General features: G+C 33.3%; 1 pseudogene; it reads left to right on the top strand.

Annotated features, from left to right (window-relative positions):
• Positions 1 to 13,460, top strand: part of LOC120141664 — a 42,734-nt pseudogene extending 29,274 nt beyond the window's left edge.
• The last annotated feature ends 5,641 nt before the right edge of the window (positions 13,461 to 19,101 follow it).

Raw genomic sequence — 19,101 nt, 5'->3', positions numbered from 1 at the left:
AAGTGACATGGGAGCATGGAATATTATAGAAGATGGATATATCAAGCCTCTCACTCATCCAAGATTGTGGAGCGAAGGAGAGATGAAAATATTCCAGCTCAACTCCAAAGCCATCCATATCATATTTTATGCTCTTAGACCAGATGAATATGGAAGAGTTTCATCTTGTACAACCACCAAATAAATATGGGATAAACTACAAGTCACTCATGAAGGCACCGACGAGGGAAAATAATCTAAAATTAGTCTTCTAACACATAGCTATGAAAATTTCAGGATGAAACCAAATGAAGATATCAAAGCTATGACGGATAGATTCTCAACGATTGTCAATGGTCTCAAATCATATGGAGAGATCATTCCAAACGAAAAGCTTGTGAGGAAGTTAGTTTACTCACTTCCAAAATCATGGCAATCCAAGAAGACTGCAATCATCGAGGCTAAGAACCTAAAGTCTTTAACTCTTGAAGAGCTAATCGGTTCCTTCCTCACTCATGAAATGATGCTTGAAGATGAGGTGAACCTCGATAAGATTGACGAGACACCAAAGGAAAAAGAGAAGAAGAAAAACATTGGAGTTGCTCTCAAATCCACAAAAGATGAGAGTGATTCAGATGAAGATGACGATGATGAGGAAATAGCATTGTTTGCCAAACGGTTCAGAAAAATGATGAGACCTTACCGAGGAAGAAAATTCAAATGAAATGAAGGCATCAAAAATGAACCAAAAGAGAATGACCCTATCATTTGCTATGAATGCAAAAAGTCGGGACATGTCAAATATGATTGCCCACGATTGAAAAGAAATGGTCAATTAAAGAATAAACACAAGGCTCATGTGGATACATAGAGCGATGAAGAGGGTTCCGATGAAGAGGAACAAGAAGTAGCAAACTTGTGCTTGATGGCATTCGGGGAAGATTCTAAGGTAACCTCTAACTCATCTGAATTTGATGATTTATCTTATGATGAGTTATTAGAGGAATATAATGGGTTGGCTTCGGATTATGAGAAATTGTTTTTAAAATAAAAAATGATGTTCAAAATTGAAAATGAAATAAGCTCATATCCAAGACCAACAATGATTTTGAAAGTAAAATCAAAGATTTGCAAATCAAACTAGAAGAGTTTGAAAAGAAAATTCAGATTTGCAAAATTTACTTTCAAAGGTCAATGATGATCATCAAAAGAAAATTGATGATCTTAAAGCTTCTTTTGATAAAGTTGGAACAAAACATTTTGAAAATGGAGAAAATTCAAAATCCAACTTTGTTAGGAAAAATTTTTAAAACTACAATCATAGAGGTCCCCGAAGAACCTCTAATGGAAAAATCGCTAGAAGTATATGGGTTCCTAAAGGACTCATTACTACTAAAGATAAAGATATCCTACACAAATGGATACCTAAGGGGACTAGAATATTGGAAACTAATGAATATGGACCCAAAAGAATTTGGGTACCAAAAATTAGAAATTAATATATGTTTGTAGGAAAATGAGCATTGCTACAAGGCACGGGAAACAAATTCAAACTCATGGTACCTTGATACTGAATGCTCAAGACACATGACCGGAGACAAAAGCCAGTTCATAGAGATTAACGCCAAAAATGGAGGATAAATGACTTTTGGTTATAATTCAAAAGGTCACATCGAAGGTATAGGTACCATAGGTAATACCTATTCCATACAAATTAAAAATGTTTTATATGTGAATGGATTAAAGCATAATCTCTTAAGTATTAGTCAATTATGTGATAAAGGATTCAATGTCAAGTTTGAAACTAATGGTTGTAAAGTTATTGACATTGCATCTAATCAGATTATTCTTGTTGGTCATAGAATAGGAAACATATACATGGTGCATTTAGACTCTATTGATATGACTAATTTATGCCTAGTTGCTAAGGATGAGCATGATAGTTGGTTATGGCATAGGAGACTAGGACATGCTAGTATGAGTGTTTTGCAACGACTAATTCAAGGAAATTTAGTTCGAGGGTTGCCTAAGCTTAAATTTGATAATGATAAAATCTGTGATGCTTGTGCTAAAGGAAAACAAAAGCGAATTTCTTTTAAATCCATTAATGATGTATCAACTAGTAGAGTATTACAATTGATCCATATAGATCTTTTTGGGCTAACTAGGACTACTAGCTTGGGTGGAAAACAATATGCACTTGCCATAGTAGATGACTATTCTAGATATACTTGGGTTCTATTCTTAAGTACTAAAGATGAAGCATTAGAAAAATTTATCACGTTTTCAAAAGTAATCCAAAACGAAAAAGGTTACTCTATAACTAGTGTTAGGAGTGATCACGGAACTGAATTTGAAAATCTTGGATTTACTGATTTTTGTAATTCTAATGGTATTAGCCATAATTTTTCAGCACCTAGAACCCCTAAACAAAATGGAGTTGTTGAGAGGAAAATCGAACTTTAGAAGAAATGGCTAGAACCATGCTTTGTGAAAACAATTTACCAAAATATTTTTGGGCGAAAGCCACAAATACCGCTTGTTATGTTGTAAATCGAGTAATGATTAGGCTAATCTTAAAGAAAACTCCATATGAAATTTTCAAAAATAAAAAGCCTAACATTAGCTATTTTCATCATTTTGGATGTAAATGTTTTGTTTTAAACAACGGTAAAGACAATCTTGGCAAATTTGATGCTAAAAGTGATGAAGGAATTTTTGTGGGTTATTCCTTAAATTCTAAAGTTTATCGAGTATTTAATAAAAGAACTTTAGTTGTAGAAGAATCTATACATGTTATTTTCGATGATAATCCCCTTCTGAGGAAGGATTCTTGTTTGAATGATGATGTAGGTATTATAAATGACGTTGAACATGACATTGGAGAACCATCATAAAAGGAAGAAACGAAATATGAGGAAACTCAAGATCCTCTCGAGAATCCAACCATTGAAGAAAGGGAAGTATCTTACCCAAGAGAGTACAACTATGTCAAGGATGGTGAGATTATAGGTGATCCATCCAAAGGGGTAACAACTCGATCTTCTCTTAGAAATATTTGTAATTATGTTGCATTTATCTCATGCATAGAGCCTAAGAATATTAAAGAAGCATTAAAAGATGAACATTGGATTATGGCTATGCAAGAAGAGTTAAATCAATTTGAGAGAAGTAAAGTATGAACATTAGTTGAAAGGCCTAGTAATAAATCTACTGTAGGTACTAGATGGATGTTTAGGAATAAGCTTGATGAAAGTGGTAATATAGTGAGAAACAAGGCTAGACTTGTTGCTCAAGGGTATACTCAAGAAGAGGGTATAGATTATGATGAAACATACGCTCCCGTAGCTAGGATGGAAGCAATTATAATGTTATTAGCATTTACATGTTTTCATGAATTTAAATTATATCAAATGGATGTTAAAAGTGCATTTTTAAATGGTTTTATAAAGGAAGAAGTGTATGTGGAACAACCTCCAGGTTTTGAAGATTTAAAATTCTCAAATCATGTTCTTAAATTGACAAAAGCACTTTATGGTTTAAAACAAGCTCCTAGAGCTTGGTATGAAAGATTTTCAAACTTTTTAATTGAAAAAGGTTTTTCAAAAGGGAAGGTTGACACTACATTTTTTTTAAACATAAAGGTAAAGATTTATTAGTAGTTCAAATTTATGTTGATGATATAATATTTGGTTCTACTAATGATATTCTTTGCCAAGAATTTTCTAAGCTAATGCAAAGTGAATTCGAGATGAGCATGATGGGGGAGCTCTCATTTTTCTTGGGACTCCCAATCAAGCAAAGAAAAGATGTCATCTTCATCAATCAAGCTAAGTACGTCAAAGACATGCTCAAGAAGTTTGGACTGGAAAATGGGAAACCACATGACACTCCAATGAGCTCATCAACAAAGCTTGACATAGATGAAGGAGGTAAATGTGTGGATGTTAAATTATATAGGTCAATGATTGGTTCTTTGCTTTATCTAACTGCAAGTAGACCGTACATTATGTTTAGTGTTTTCTTATGTGCTAGATTTCAATCATGCCCTAAGAAATCACATTTACTAGCTGTTAAGAGGATATTTAGATACCTTAAGGACACTCTTAGTTTAGAACTTTGGTATCCTAGAGACTCTAGCTTTAGTTTGCATGCCTTCTCTGATGCGAATTATGGAGGATGCAAATTAGATAGGAAAAGCACCTCCGGTACTTGCCAATTCCTTGGAAATATGTTGATTTCTTGGTTTTCAAAGAAACAAAATTGTGTTGCATTATCTACCACTAAAGCGGAATACATTTCAGCCGGTAGTTGTTGTGCACAAGTTTTATGGATGAAACAACAACTTTTTGATTATGTAATTGAAGTAGGTACCATTTCTATCAAGTGTGACAATACTAGTGCTATTTGTCTCACTAAAAATCCCATCCAACATTCTAGAACTAAGCATATTGAAATTAGACATCACTTAATTAGGACCATGTCGCTAAGGAAGATGTAGTTCTAGAATTTGTTGATACTTTCCACCAATTAGTGGATATCTTTACAAAACCTTTAGACAAGGAAAAATTTTGGACATTTATGAGAGAATTAGGTGCAAAAATACTTTGCACCAATTATTGGAAATATGTTGATTTCTTGGTTTTCAAAGAAATAAAATTGTGTTGCATATCTACCACTGAAGCGGAATACATTTCAGCCGTGATTAATTTGATTGATTGAACATGATTAATTTTTCAATATATGAGTTACTATACCACTGAGCCCAATTAATTTAGCATTTTGAGTGTTTAAAACGGATTTTTGACATTTTTGTGCTTAATGCATCGATACACCTAACAGTGCATCGATGCATCCTGAATGTGCATCGATACACCATGAAGGTGCACCGATCAGCCTTGAATGTGCATCGATGCACAAGGCCATGATCGATGCATCCATCGGGTTTTGGATAAAACCCTATTTCTTCCTCATTTTCTCAAAACTCTCTTAAAACTCTCTCTTGGTCCGCTCCTCTCTCTCTCCTTATTATCAAAATTGCTCTAATCCTTCGTTTTTGATCGAATCTTCAAGCTTTTCAACTCCTTATCTTGCTTTTATCATCAATTCATGCAAAACAACATCTCATTCTCATCAATCCGAAATTTTCAAGGTAATATTTCAAAAACCTCTATTTTATTGAGTTATCATCTTATGACTAGTTTAGATAGTTTAGGATAACATTATATTGGGCATTGAGTATTTGATGATTTCAAACTAGATTTTACAACCAATTTCATCAAAAACTTACAAATTTCAAATTTTTTAAAATTTTGAAATTAAAAAAATTGTATTTCGAAAATTGAATTTAATTTTTAAATTTGATGTTTTTTATTATGTTGTTTTCATATACATATTATGATTTTTCAAAAATTATTTTCAAATAGTTTTCCAACTTGCCCATTAAGATTTGATTTAGAGAACCTTGAATTATTGAGGACTCAATTGTTTTGGGATTGATTAAATTGCATACATGTGTTTCAATTTGCAGGTTATATCCTTTTTTCCGATTCCTAAACCATGTCTAATCCCAAACGCCCTAGAACTTCATCGAGTCATTCTCCTTCAAACCACCTCCTAATCTCATTCCCCTCCACCTATATCTCTATTAGATCTTATTTTACATGTCTGAGCATCGTAAGACGAATTGTACTCTAGGTACATAATTCTTTTCATCTTATAGAATCCGGGAAGAGCGTATTCCTTCTCTTCAAGCTATGATAGATATTGACTTTGAGTACCTTCGATTCTTAAAGCTTGGAAGTTTGATAAAATGTTTCAGCTCAAACCTATCGTTTATCAACATTAGTCCGCATTTTCTATTCCAATGCGGTAGTATCAAAACGAAACTCAATGGGACTATAGCCATTAGATCCTATCTTTTAGGCCAATTATAATAATACCCCGAGACTATAGCTTTCCGTTTTGGGTTAGATGATGATGGTTATTAATGGAATGACAATGTGGAATATCCCTATGTTCCAAATTCTAGTTAGTACTCTACGATCTCATCACGATCGTTTTCTTCATTTGATGATTTCTTGATGGTTTAGACCATCCGGAGGTAGGTACTCTACTCTACGTGCTAGGGATTTATGGTAGATGCATTGTATTAAGAATAAGATCAAAATAAATCTGCCCCACATTATATTTAGTCAACTAGTGGACATCATAAACATTGTTCCTTCAAAACATGTTGAAACATTGATTTATGGATGTCTTCTGAGTAACCTCTTTATCAAACTCGGTCTAGACGTCTCTCTCGACAATCTTATCCCACTCCAAAATCAAATCAACCTTACTTCCTTGAAGAAAGCGGATTGGAAACAAGACGAGGAAACCGGTCTTTGGGTCTTTCAACCCGGTAAGCAAACTCCGGGAGCGAGTTCTTCATGAGCTGCTCCTAGCTCTTCTCGTGCTCCTCCTCCTCCTCCGGTACCGGCTGCTGACGATGATCTTGAGTTTCAAAAACTTATACAAGATATCGACGATCATGTTCCAGACGATGAACCTGCACCGGAATCGGCACGGCAAGAAGATCAAATGCCACCATATTTTGATCCTTCTTGGAGTCGTTTGATCTCCGGTTTGCCTCCATGGAGTCTCAGATTACTGAGTTTCAACGGGAGATGTGTGAACGTATGGACACGCTCACTCTTGAAGTTCGAGCTCATTATCCTCCTCCCGATCCTCCAATAGAATGAATTTGTTTCCTTGTTATGATTTCTTGGATTTTCAAACTTGGATTGATTTTGATGTTTCTGGATGTTTAAACTTGATGGTTGTTGGATGTTTTGAACTTATTTGTTGTTTTATGGATTTTTGAACTTAATATTTATATATTTTTTTGAATTTTCATTATGAGCTTAATGTTTATTAATTTTATTTTTGCATCATTTACATACTAGTTACATATGACCAATTATGCCATTTCACATTGTTTATGAATATTGATTATGAAACTAATGGCTAATCTCTCTTTTAATTGTGATCTTAACAGCCTAAGCTATATTTACTTATCAATTGGCTGTTTTTTCAAAAACCCTGTTTAAAAAATGTTTTAATATCTTTTTGATTTAAAAAAAGGGGGGAGAATATTAAGTGTTAAAAGGGAGAAGTGTTATAGTAAGGGGGAGTAATTTTTCAAAATTGATTTCAAATTTTTAGAAATCTTAAAATAACACAAATGTTTTGTTATATCAAAAAGGGGGAGATTGTTGAAAATATTTTTGATGTTTCGATATACAATTAAGTTTAAATGAATTTTAAGATTTTACAAGTGATTTTCTAAGTATATTTGATTTAATTAATCGAATATCAATTATTACTCCAAGTCTTTCAAGATCAATTTCAAACCTTACTAAAAGTATAAAATTATGTTTTATACTTAATATATTTTTGAAACAATTTTCACAGTATTTTTGAACCAAAAATCATTTTATGAAAACATCGAATGCATTTGATGCATCATCATGCGATGTCGATGTCTGGCTATTTTGAAACATCGAATGCACTGATGCACGATGCACTAAGGTCCAACGGTCAAAATATTTGAATTTTACACTGATGCACCATGGGTATGCATCGATGCACTGACGCTCCCAATTGAATTAATTAATTGTTTTCACACTTAAACGACTCTATTGACTCCACTAGCATCCCCAACGTTCAGAATCATTTGAAGGTGTATTTAAACAAGTAGAGCTATTGATCAATAACAAGAAACAACAATCAACAAGAATCAAGAGAGAATCAAAGAGAAAACATCAAACCTCAAGTTTGAGCATTTTCAAGCCTATTTCATTCAATATTCATTTTTGCTTTCAAGAACACTTATTGTGCTCAATTGTATTATTCTTGAGTGTTCTTTCTTTTCTAGAATTGTGCAAACATCTTGCCTTGTGAGGATTTTCTTGTAAGTTTGCAAATTTTGTATTATTCTCTTTGGGAGAGAGTTCTCAAGAATTTGGGGTATAATTCTTGAGGCATTTGTAAGGTTACTCTTGTCCTCAAAAGAAAGACAAATTAGTGAATTTGTGAAAATCCTTAGTGTGGATAGCTAAGGTAGTGGACGTAGACTTTGGTTGAGAAAGTCGAACCACTCTAAATTGTTGTGCAATCTTTTTCATTTTTTGCAAAGCTTCCACCAAAATTTTTATTTGTCATTCACCCCCCCTTGGCCAATTTCATCTCGATTAACTCAATAGGAACATTATACTTACCATGAAGTAACGTTGTCGCAAGGTGCTAAAATTCATTAAAGAGAGACACGACATCGAGGCCAAATCTTCATCTTCGATCGTGTTGCACGTCAAACGATTGATTGTTCCCCATTCTTTCTCCTCCATATATTCGGGTTTTTCTTCCTCATGGCGATGTCTAGACCTTGTTGGAATAAAGCGTCTAACACCTCGCCTTGACACATGCCAAAATGACCAGATCCATCGAACAACTCCACCTAGAAATTTGCATTTGACATCACCTTCCTCACCTGTCCTGATGAAGAGCTTGATGTCTCAATTGATCCGTATTTGGCATTTTAATTCTAACGAACAATATTCAATATCACGAACTGTATTTTTTCAGCAACGAACCACCAATACCTCAACCGAAGCTCTGATACCATTGTTGGGGAAACCGTGTTATTTCCCACACGAACTTAGTTTTAAAATTGACCTAAAATGTCAAGATCAAAACCACTAAAGGTTGCACAACGGATAAACCCGTCAAACTATTAAATATTGAAACACAATGAAAAAATCGAATAAAGAACAATAAATGAGAGAACACACCAAATTTATAAGGTTCGATGAGAATATTCTACTCTCGGCACCAACACCGGATGATACTTCACTATCAACAAAATATTACAACAAATGAATTCTTTAGAATTCCCAAAGTGAGAGAATGAAGAAAACAAGAGGAAGAGAGAACTTGTTTTTTGGGATGATTTCTAATGAAATAGTTAGGCCTATAGTTGAGTTTTTAAGGACTAAACTTATAAATAACCTAATATTTTAGGGATCAAAATGAAAATAAATTGACCACCTACCAAAGATTTTTCCAATAAGTTGGTTACCAACCAAGATGAATTTCCAATAAGTTGGCCACCACCAAGATAAAATTTCCACTTGCCAAACTTAATTTCAACCAAACATAACAAAAGTAACTGAATGAATCCCGAGGAAAAATCTAATTCGATGATCTGAAGGAAATTGAGTCAAAGCGAAGCTTGAGACTGTTTTTACCATGTCCATTTTCAACTTTAAAATCTTCTCTTTATTTTTACTTTAAATCTCTTTTATTATTATTTAAATATATTTTTTACCAAAACCCCCTTATTTACTACATCACGCCTAGCTTAAACAAATTAGACAAAAATTTATAATTTTCTAAGTCCTTGTGGAATCGACCTTTACTTCTCTTTACTACGTATTTTCTTCATTTATCAACTGGGAAGAAGGAATTTATTTTGACATCAAACAACATTTGTCATTTATCTTTGTTTATATTTGTTCATTTATGTTCATTTATGTTCTTTCGTTTATGTTCGTTTATGTGCGTTCATTTATGTTTAGCCCAATCTCTCTATACCCATTTAAAATATTAAAGCTCAATAAATTTTAATATGATATCCATAAATATTTTAAAATTTAATTAATTTTAAATACAAATAAAGAAAGCTCAAAAAATTAAATAAAATATAATCTTAAAATTGTTAGGAGAGAAAAAAATATATTTTCATTTATGTTCATTTATTTTGTTCGTTAACGTTCGTAATTTTGTGTTCGTTAACGTTCGTTTATTGTGTTCCTTTATGTTCATATACATCTGTTCGTTTATGTTCGTTCATTTGTGTGTTTATTATTTAAATGAGCGAACATGAACGAACACGAATAAACTACATTCCTTAACGAATGAACATGAACAATAATTTTTTGTTTGTTTATGTTCGTGTTCGTTCATTTGTTCAGTTAAAGTTAAACGAACGAACATTAACATACCCCCTTCATGTTCATTCGTTCATGCTCGTTCGGTTAGTTTACAGGCCTTCACTTTCGTTTAGGACATCCTGGTTTCTTTTATCTTGCAAAGTTGTTTTCACATTTGTTTGTCCATAAAAGTTGTAAATCTTTTTCTTGTGATATTTGCCCACTTGCTAAACAAACTAAGAGTGTTTATCTACCTTCTCCGTATAAGTCGTATAAACCATTTACCATGATCTATAGTGATATTTGGGGACCATCCCGGGTCGCATATTTATATGGGTTTCGGTGGTTTATTTCATTTATTGATGATCACACTCGAACTACCTGGAGTTTTCTCATGAAAGTTAAATTTGAAGATTGTGAAATATTTAAACGGTTTCATAAGATTGTTGAAACCCAATTTCAATGTTCTATCCAAATGTTTTATTCTGACAATGGCAGTGAATTTTGCCAATGTTTTGGGCTCTTTCTTTCAGGAAACCGGGATTATTTATCTTACTTCGTGTGTCAATTCTCCTCAACAAAATAGGATTGTTGAGCGAAAAAAAAACAGGCACCTTCTTGAGGTTACTATGTCTCTTCTTTTTCCACAAATGTTTCTAACTATTTTGTGAGAAGCCTTTTTAACTGTCACTTATTTAATTAACCATCTCCTTAGTAAACTGTTACAATTTAAGTGCCCGAAACGTTTTTCTTCATTTTCCCAATTTTAAACGATGACTCATTGTTACCCCTTAGAGTTTTTGGTTGTACTGTGTTCGTTCAACAATGTTCCTTTCAGGTCCAATAAGATTCTTGTGCATTTCGGTGTGTTTTGAGTTATTCTTCGAATCAAAAGGGCTTTGGTGTTATTGTCCTTGTACAAAGAAATTCTTTATTACCATGGATGTTATTTTAAAAAAACACACATTTTTTTTCTTTAAAACTACTACTCAGGGGAGTCATATAATGAATATCAGTTTGTTGACTCACAACAATTGTCACTTGATTTGCAGCCAGCTCTTTTTGACCAACCAGCACCGCCAAACCAATCAAACCAGCCGAATCAGGCTACAAAATCGCTCCACCCAGACCAAACAACACTACCGACCCATGAAATTATACTTGCCAAACTAGCCCACCGAAACATACTACCTCGCATGATCAATATCATTTCGCCTCAAATACCTCAATCCGAATTTCTGATTTACAAGAGACGACAAAGACCAATTTCTAAATCAATCCCCGAACCTATCCTGAGTCCTCCCACACAACATGGATATTGTCATGAACCGGAACTGAACGAGAATTCTTTAGAGAATGAAAGAGTTAATCAGAGTTCTTCCAAAGAATTAAATGTTTTAATTGATAATAATGACTTGTCGATTGCTCAAAGGAAATGAGTAAGAAAATGTAGAAATTATCCAATTGATAGATTTGTTCATATTGGAAATCTAACGTTTGTTTTAAGAACTTTACACAGAGACGGTGAGAAACATTGAAATATGCCAAGTGGAAAAAGGTATTAGAAAAGGAATTAAAGGCATTAAAAACAACAATACTTGGATTAGAATTGATCTTCCGAAAGATAAAAAAACCAGTCGGCTGCAAATGGATATTCACGGTAAAATACAAAGTTGGTGGTAGCATTTAAAGATATAAGGCGAGATTAATGGCGAAAGGATTTACTCAATCTTTTGGAGTTGATTATCATGAAATGTTTGCTCTGGTAGCAAACTAAACACTGTGAAAGCGTTACTATAATTGGCAGTCAATGAGAATTGGGTGCTTCATCAGTTGGACATCAAAAATGCATTTGTAAATGGAAACTTGGAGGAGAAAGTATATATGCGAATTCCACCGGGTGTGAAGAGTAATACATGAAAAGCGTCTAGATTACTAAAGTCATTGTATGGACTTAAGCAATCTCCAAGTCTGGTTTGACAGATTTAAAAGGTGATTATTTAGGATGGTTACAAGCAATGTCAATCGAATCACGCTTTATTTGTCAAAACAACTTCGAACGACAAAAAACAATTTTGATTTTCTATGTGGATGATATCATTCTAACAGGTGATGATTGTATGAGGATAGAAATACTAAAAAAGTTACTGGCAAAGGAGTTCGAAACCAAAGACTTGGGAACTTTACGATATATCTTAGGCGTGGATGTTGCAAAGTCAAAAGAAGGAATATTGATCAATCAAAGGAAATATATCCTTGATCTACTATCAGAAACTGGAATGAATGGATGTAAGTCGAAAGAAACACCTATGGAAGCAAATCTTAAGCTAAGGAAGAAGAATTGGGCAGTCACGTGAACAAAGAACAATATCAAAGGCTAGTAGGTAAATAATTTATTTATCACTTACTAGGCCTGATATTGCCTTCCCTGTGAGTATAGTGAGTCAATATATGAATGATCTGAGAGAAGAACATTTAAAGGCTGTGAATAGAATTCTAAGATACTTGAAAATGACACCAGGACATGGGTTAATTTTCAGAAAGAGTGATGATAAAACAATAAGAATTTTGTCGGATTCAAGTTGGGCATGTGAATTAACGGATAGGAGATCTACAACTGGTTATTATTCATTTGTTTGGGAAAATATGGGGTACTTGGAGAAGCAAAAAACAGGCTGTGGTGTCTCGAAGTAGTGCAGCATAATTTAGAGCAATGAACTTGGAAATTGCTAAGGAATTTGGCTTCAAGACTGTTAACTGAGTTGGGGTTATGTGCTAACAAATGTTTTGAACTTCAAAGTGACAGTAAATCTGCAATAAGTATTGCAAAGGATCCAGTTCATCATGACCGAACAAAGCATGTGGAGATCGACTGAATTATGTTTCAACGAAGAATTACTTTTGATGAGATTATATCCAACGAAGAATCAGTTAATAAATTTAATATAATACTAACTCTTAGAAAGTTCAATTATGTTTCAACGAAGAATCAGTTAGCAGATATTCTCACCAAGACACTTCCAAAATTACTTTTGATGAGATTATACCAAGTTGGGGTTTTTCAACATTTACTCCCAACTTGAGGGTGAGTGTAGGTTATGCGATAAGTCTTATTAGTTAGTAATTTAACATGATACTACTCTTAGAAGTTAAATAGATAAGGATAACTACTAGTTAAATAGATAATGATAACTACTAGGTAGTTTATTTCTAATAGAAAACTTACTCCTAATTTTTCCTATAAAAGCAAGATGTTCTTTCACCTATCTATATACGTTTAAGACTTTTATTTTCTCCACTATGCTGATTACTCTTTAATTAACGAGTTTATTTAAATCCCTTGTGCAGATTTGGAAGCTCTTCATTGTAGCCACAAAATGGATGTTGATGGTTATCATTTGTTCCAAAGACCTTGTAAGAGCTTCAGTTATTTTCACTGAAATGCATCTCATTCTTGTAACATTTGGTGAAAGGAAAATAAAGATTGCTATGTCCACTTCTAGTAAATAATTGGGTAGGTTAAAATTGACCCAAGTCATTGTAAATTGTAAAGTCACATCTCAGTAGGTGCCAAAGCAATAGAAAGATTCACCAGTGAAGATGATGAGTTCTAAAGCAACTTTGCGCATTCTACCATTCAACTCCATTATGTCATGACGGCCAATATAAACATTGTGAGCATAACACAAGCTAGTCGGCCTTGTAGGTCGGCTTTCTCAATGATGTTATTTATTTTGAATATGGATATATATCTTAAAAAAAATATGTACATATGCCGAACTCAAACCTGAAACACAAATTATGAAGATTAATTTTTATTTTCTTCTCATTCATTGAACACATTGGAACAGATCAAAGCTATTATTTGTCTGAAAGAGCGAAGGTCGGTAAACAATTCCAGAGCCAAAACCATTAACATTTTTTTCTTTTTAGTTTTGGCTTTTTTACTCTGATCTGATCTTTGACGTTGACTTCTTACATATATAAAACATGATATTTTGTCCTTCAATTCAATGTTCCCATGATTGTACGCTTTGTTCTTATTATTTCCCTTAATCCTCTCCCATTTCCAATCCTTGGATTCATATGCTCAACAATAAGGCTAACGAGATCTTGACTAAGTGGGCAGATGTTACTTGACGTGAGTTTTGTTGGGTTAATTTGAGTGGAGTAAGTTATTGAGTTAATAAAGAAAAAAAAATCAGACTATGACCATAACATTCAACGGCCAGGATTTCATGTCTGTTTCCAAGACAATTGAAGGAGTTTATTTTTGTTATGTGAAGACAGTTGAACTAGTTTATGGTGAAGTACGGAGCCGGGATTGTTCCGGGAAACTGAATGTCCATTATGTTGGCTGGTTGAAGACTCTTGATCAGTACTATGTTGAATCAAACAACAGCATTCAGGGTAATTACATTGTGCCGGATGGCAAATCGATCCTTTTGCTCATTCTGCTGTGCAAGGTTACCTCCTTGGTGCTGAGGTGCATCTCAACAATTTAGGTACTTTCTGTTTCCACCATTTAATCTGGAAAATGACACCTTTTGGGTGATTACATTGTTCCTACATGTAGGTTTTGATTCAGTGCAGTTCGCAAGAATTGATTGTCAAGTAGAGCACAACTAAGAACCACAAATCTCTCAAGGTTATATAGCTAGGGTCCAACACTTTTGGTTCTTATCTCAGGTTTGGAATTGAAAACCCTGCAATTTTAACATTTTCTTTCTGCAAGGAGTTTTATTGTATTAATAGTTTACTTTCCTACTGGGTTTCATTTTGAAGGGAATAATGACTCTTTAACTGTTTCAGGTTCTGTAATGTTTAACAAGATTTATGTGATCTATGTATGGACTTCTTTCAGGATGAGTGTCCCCTGTGTATTTATTTTCGATGAATGCAGGAGGATCCTCTTCTATTCGATTACAATGTTGAACAGCGGGTTAAGGACTTTATTAACACTGCAATGATCCAAGTAAACTATTTGTTCCTTTTCTGATGTTGTGAGCTTAAATATTGGAATCATGTTGGCTTATAGTATATCTTAAGGTGAGGCACAAGCATTCAAATTACGGTTTTATGTTGGCATCTTAATGTTTCTTTGGTACTAGCAATAGGGATTCTGCTTGCTCATTTTGCATAAAGGCACAGGCATAGGTCCACGCAGTCGACACTCACACACACACACACAGCTATGCCCTTGCTTTAAGGACAATTTCATTCGAAGCCTCTCCTCTTACTCTGAACCCTCTTCTCAAGTAAAAGAGAGACGAATTTATAACTTTTCCTTTATGCAGGTATGGAGAAAAAAACAGCTGAGGCTGAATTGCTGCAGCTCATGCTATGGGAACACCAGGGGCTGCATTTAATCTCCGAAAGGCGCTAAACCCCGAAAACTTCTCTTAAATCTAGTGTCCTAGCCAAGGCCGCTGCTAAGGCTACCGTTGAAGAGGCAAAGGCAAAGGAAAAGAAGTGATTGCTTTCTGATATCCGTTCTTATCAGTATTCTTTTCTGTTTGCTATGGTACTTGTAACTGACAATTACTGTATGCTTAAGCTGTACATATTTTCTCTTTAGTGGCAAGAATTAGAAGGCTTTAGTCTGGTTAAAGTGATGGTAATTATGAAGATTAAAAAATCATAAGCTTCACCCTTGAATGCATTAGTTTGGAGTTGAACCCAATTTGTTAGGATCTTCTAGGCATTATGTTGTTCAACTATGATAGTTTCCTTCCTGTGGGGTTCTAGTTCTGATTATATTCTCCTAAATGAGAGTGATATTTCTTTTCTGTGGATTTCTTTTGCCAACCGCATGCAATGCAAATTTGTTAAACATCATTATCTCCTTCCTAGTTTCCTTCAACCTTCTTGATGGTGTTCGGTTTGGACGGTTAAGAAAAAATATCAGTGATATATATAAAAGGATATGATCTAATTACACAATGTAAAACTCTTTATTCACAAATGTTTTTGTTGTTGCATCATTCAAAAAAGTAACACCATTTATAATCGAATACTTATACTGCTTTATTATTCTCATTCCTTATCAGCATCATATCCCCTGACAATCATGAGTTAGTCTCAACTCTTTGATTAGACTCGGTTTAAATTATTTCACTCGAATTGAATGGAATTTGGATCGTGTATTACAGGTCTAACTTCAATGGTTAGCGGTACACCAATCCTGGACCCCAATTCATAATGAGGGGAGCCACATCCAACTACCCAAATGTGGGTGGTGGACCCCTAAACCGGCCATTTGGACCACCTTGGAAACACGTTCGGTTCCATTCCCATTTAGCATGTAATCTTCACTATATAATATCCATGCATATAAATGGAGGTTTTGGGTTGTGCATTCGAATGAAGTCATTGTTTAATCCTCCATCTTTTTGTTGCTTTAAATCTATGCCACTAGCTTTTCAAATGGCCACTAACTTTTTTCAAAGTCCAAGCAACGAATCAAATGCTCTTCCATTGTTGAAAACAACCAATCCTCGATACTCTCCCCAGTCCCACCCCCACACCGTAAACATCTCCCCTTGATTCCTTTGTCTGATTCTCAAAACATTTACATCTACTTTTTTTGGAAAATTGAAAGAGAAGAAAAATATTCTGATAATTCCCTTACTGGTGTATTCATATCGATCTAAAGAATATTATTTAGATTTTTCCTTTACTGGTGTATTCTGATAATTAAAAATTGTTGTTATGTATGAAAAAAAAAACAATGTGCTCTCTCACGTTGTTGTCTCAAAGGAAGAATGGTGGGTACTTTTAAGAAATTAAAAGGTTTAATTCTCACTTCCACCCCTCTTCTCGACAAACATTAAGAAATTAATTTTTTTTGTTAGAATAAAAAAAATCTAAAACGAAGTTTAAATTCATGATATGTCGTGTCAAACCATTAAGAATAACACACTAAATACGAAAATGTACTTGAGTCTATTGGTGAATATAAAAACTCGAATTTTGATATTGAAATCTTGAATCTTCGACTTTGATCTTTTAAATTTACAGGTGAGGATTTCAGAGAAAACACTCACCATTTAGAATATATTATATCAGAAAAGTTAGCCCAGGCATAATTTGAGATTCATAATCCTAATAAATATTCATATATATGATAGTAAATAACATATAATTATTTAATTATCATATATATCATGTCCATGTAATCCAACACCATTAATTTATTATAATTTGATCATCATATTTACAAAAAATAAATCTAATCATATGGAATAACACCGTTAATCATTGCTAACCTAAAACCCCATCACTTCATCAATTTTCAATCTCCGTAAGGTAAAATAATCAAATTCTGACAAATTAAGATAGATGAACAAATTTCTTGAATTTTTGTAAAGAGATGAAATTCATAATTATATTAGCAGCTGGTTTCTTAGCGAAGATAAAGCAATGAAAAGATGATAAGAAAATGCAAGTATATTTAAACAGTTGTGTTATCCCATTAGGTAAAAGCAAATAAGAAAGGTAAGAGTTTGGGAAGACTTATTGGCACAAACGTACCATTGATGTTGCTTTAGAGGCGAGCCTGTTTTAATTAAGTCAATTGGGGATTATGGATTCGTGAGGTGGAGTCACAATACCCGAGTTCTAGAGGATCATCAAACACTGCACGCCCTTACCTTTAGTTTTTTTATTACCTTCAAAATTATGTTGTGATCTTCACTCGCGGTGTCAATCCGCAAGTTAGTGAGAGTGAACATTGAACATCTGATTTTTTTCGGATAATATTTATTTTATAGATTGTATTATCTTAAAATTTTATTCATGCGCACCTCGTATAAAAATTATATTTATTAATATATATACATGTCCTCCTAGAAAATATTTATGTATCGATCTACCAACGTTGAATGACAAATGTGTATGAGATCACTTACCCAACTTGGCCTTACATAACAATATTTCTCTCTTGAACATCAATGGGGTTTTCATAATCGCCCCTGAAACTATTGCATTTTTAATCACTGGAAATTTAAAATAAGATATCTATATACTATTTTTTTTTCTTTTAAAAAAACGTATTTAAGGGATTTAAATCTCAACATGCGATCACATATATTAGCTCTAATAAGATATTGTTTCATGTTAAATTAATTAAAATATGTCCTTGTTTTGCTACTTTGATAAAATTTGAGATTAGTTATGTTCAATTTAAAATCATTTTCAACAATTAAAACATATATTTCCATCAAAGTTTACTGTTGTCATGTTAATTAGGCTACCGTGGCATATAATTGGAGAAATATAAACATGTCAAAGTTGAGAATTTGGATACCTTACAAATTGATTTTTTTTACATAAAATTTATGGTTTAATGATTAAATTAAGGTTTTTAAATTAAAAAGGCAAGAATAATTTTTTTTTAAAAAAAAAAACCTCTTTTAATACAGTGGCAAAGTCTCAGACTTTACCCAAAATACAGAGATTAGTATCGTATTTTAATCTTTTCATTTTCTATAAACATATTTATTTATTTATTGAAAAATGAATCCTAAGGAGATTGAACTTCTTTACTCGCATGTCATTGTCCCATGCCAATCCCAATACTAGAGTAGTGAGATCACATTATATGAATGAAGATGGTTATATTTAGGCGACTTTAATCGTTTAATTTGACTGCCGACTGAATCGAATTACTATTAATCAAATTAATATAATATTTTTTTTTGAATATTTTTATCAATATAATAATAAATTAATTGTTCAAAGTAATGAAATATAATATTGTTTTATATAGACTTATTTTAAAATTTTCACCTCAAAATCTTGGAAATATCCGAGACGACTTTACAGACAATCTAACACCTTTTGACAACATATCTCCTTTCTATCGTTACTCCTATGAGATAGGATACCCATGACCTAAGTCTAACCTCAAGTTCCATGGATTCTATAGGACCTTATTCTCCACATACTTCTCCATCACCTTATCCTGGAAAAAAAAAGACCATCTATTTTCTTCTAATAACTCTCGACATCGTTCTCAGTGTGAATCATCATTACCTTCCATCAAAAAAATGTGTATCAACCAGGATGATGAACAAATTTTGGAAGCTATTAGGTACTACTCCCTTTGTCTCATAATTTGTGTTTTGTATTGACTACGCACATAGTTTTA

The sequence above is a fragment of the Hibiscus syriacus genome, unplaced genomic scaffold (genome assembly GCF_006381635.1).
Source record: "Hibiscus syriacus cultivar Baekdansim isolate YM2019G1 unplaced genomic scaffold, ASM638163v2 tig00110812_pilon, whole genome shotgun sequence".
Classification (NCBI taxonomy): domain Eukaryota; kingdom Viridiplantae; phylum Streptophyta; class Magnoliopsida; order Malvales; family Malvaceae; genus Hibiscus; species Hibiscus syriacus.
The sequence above is the reverse complement of the archived record's forward strand: the minus strand, read 5'-3'. Positions and strand labels throughout refer to the sequence as shown.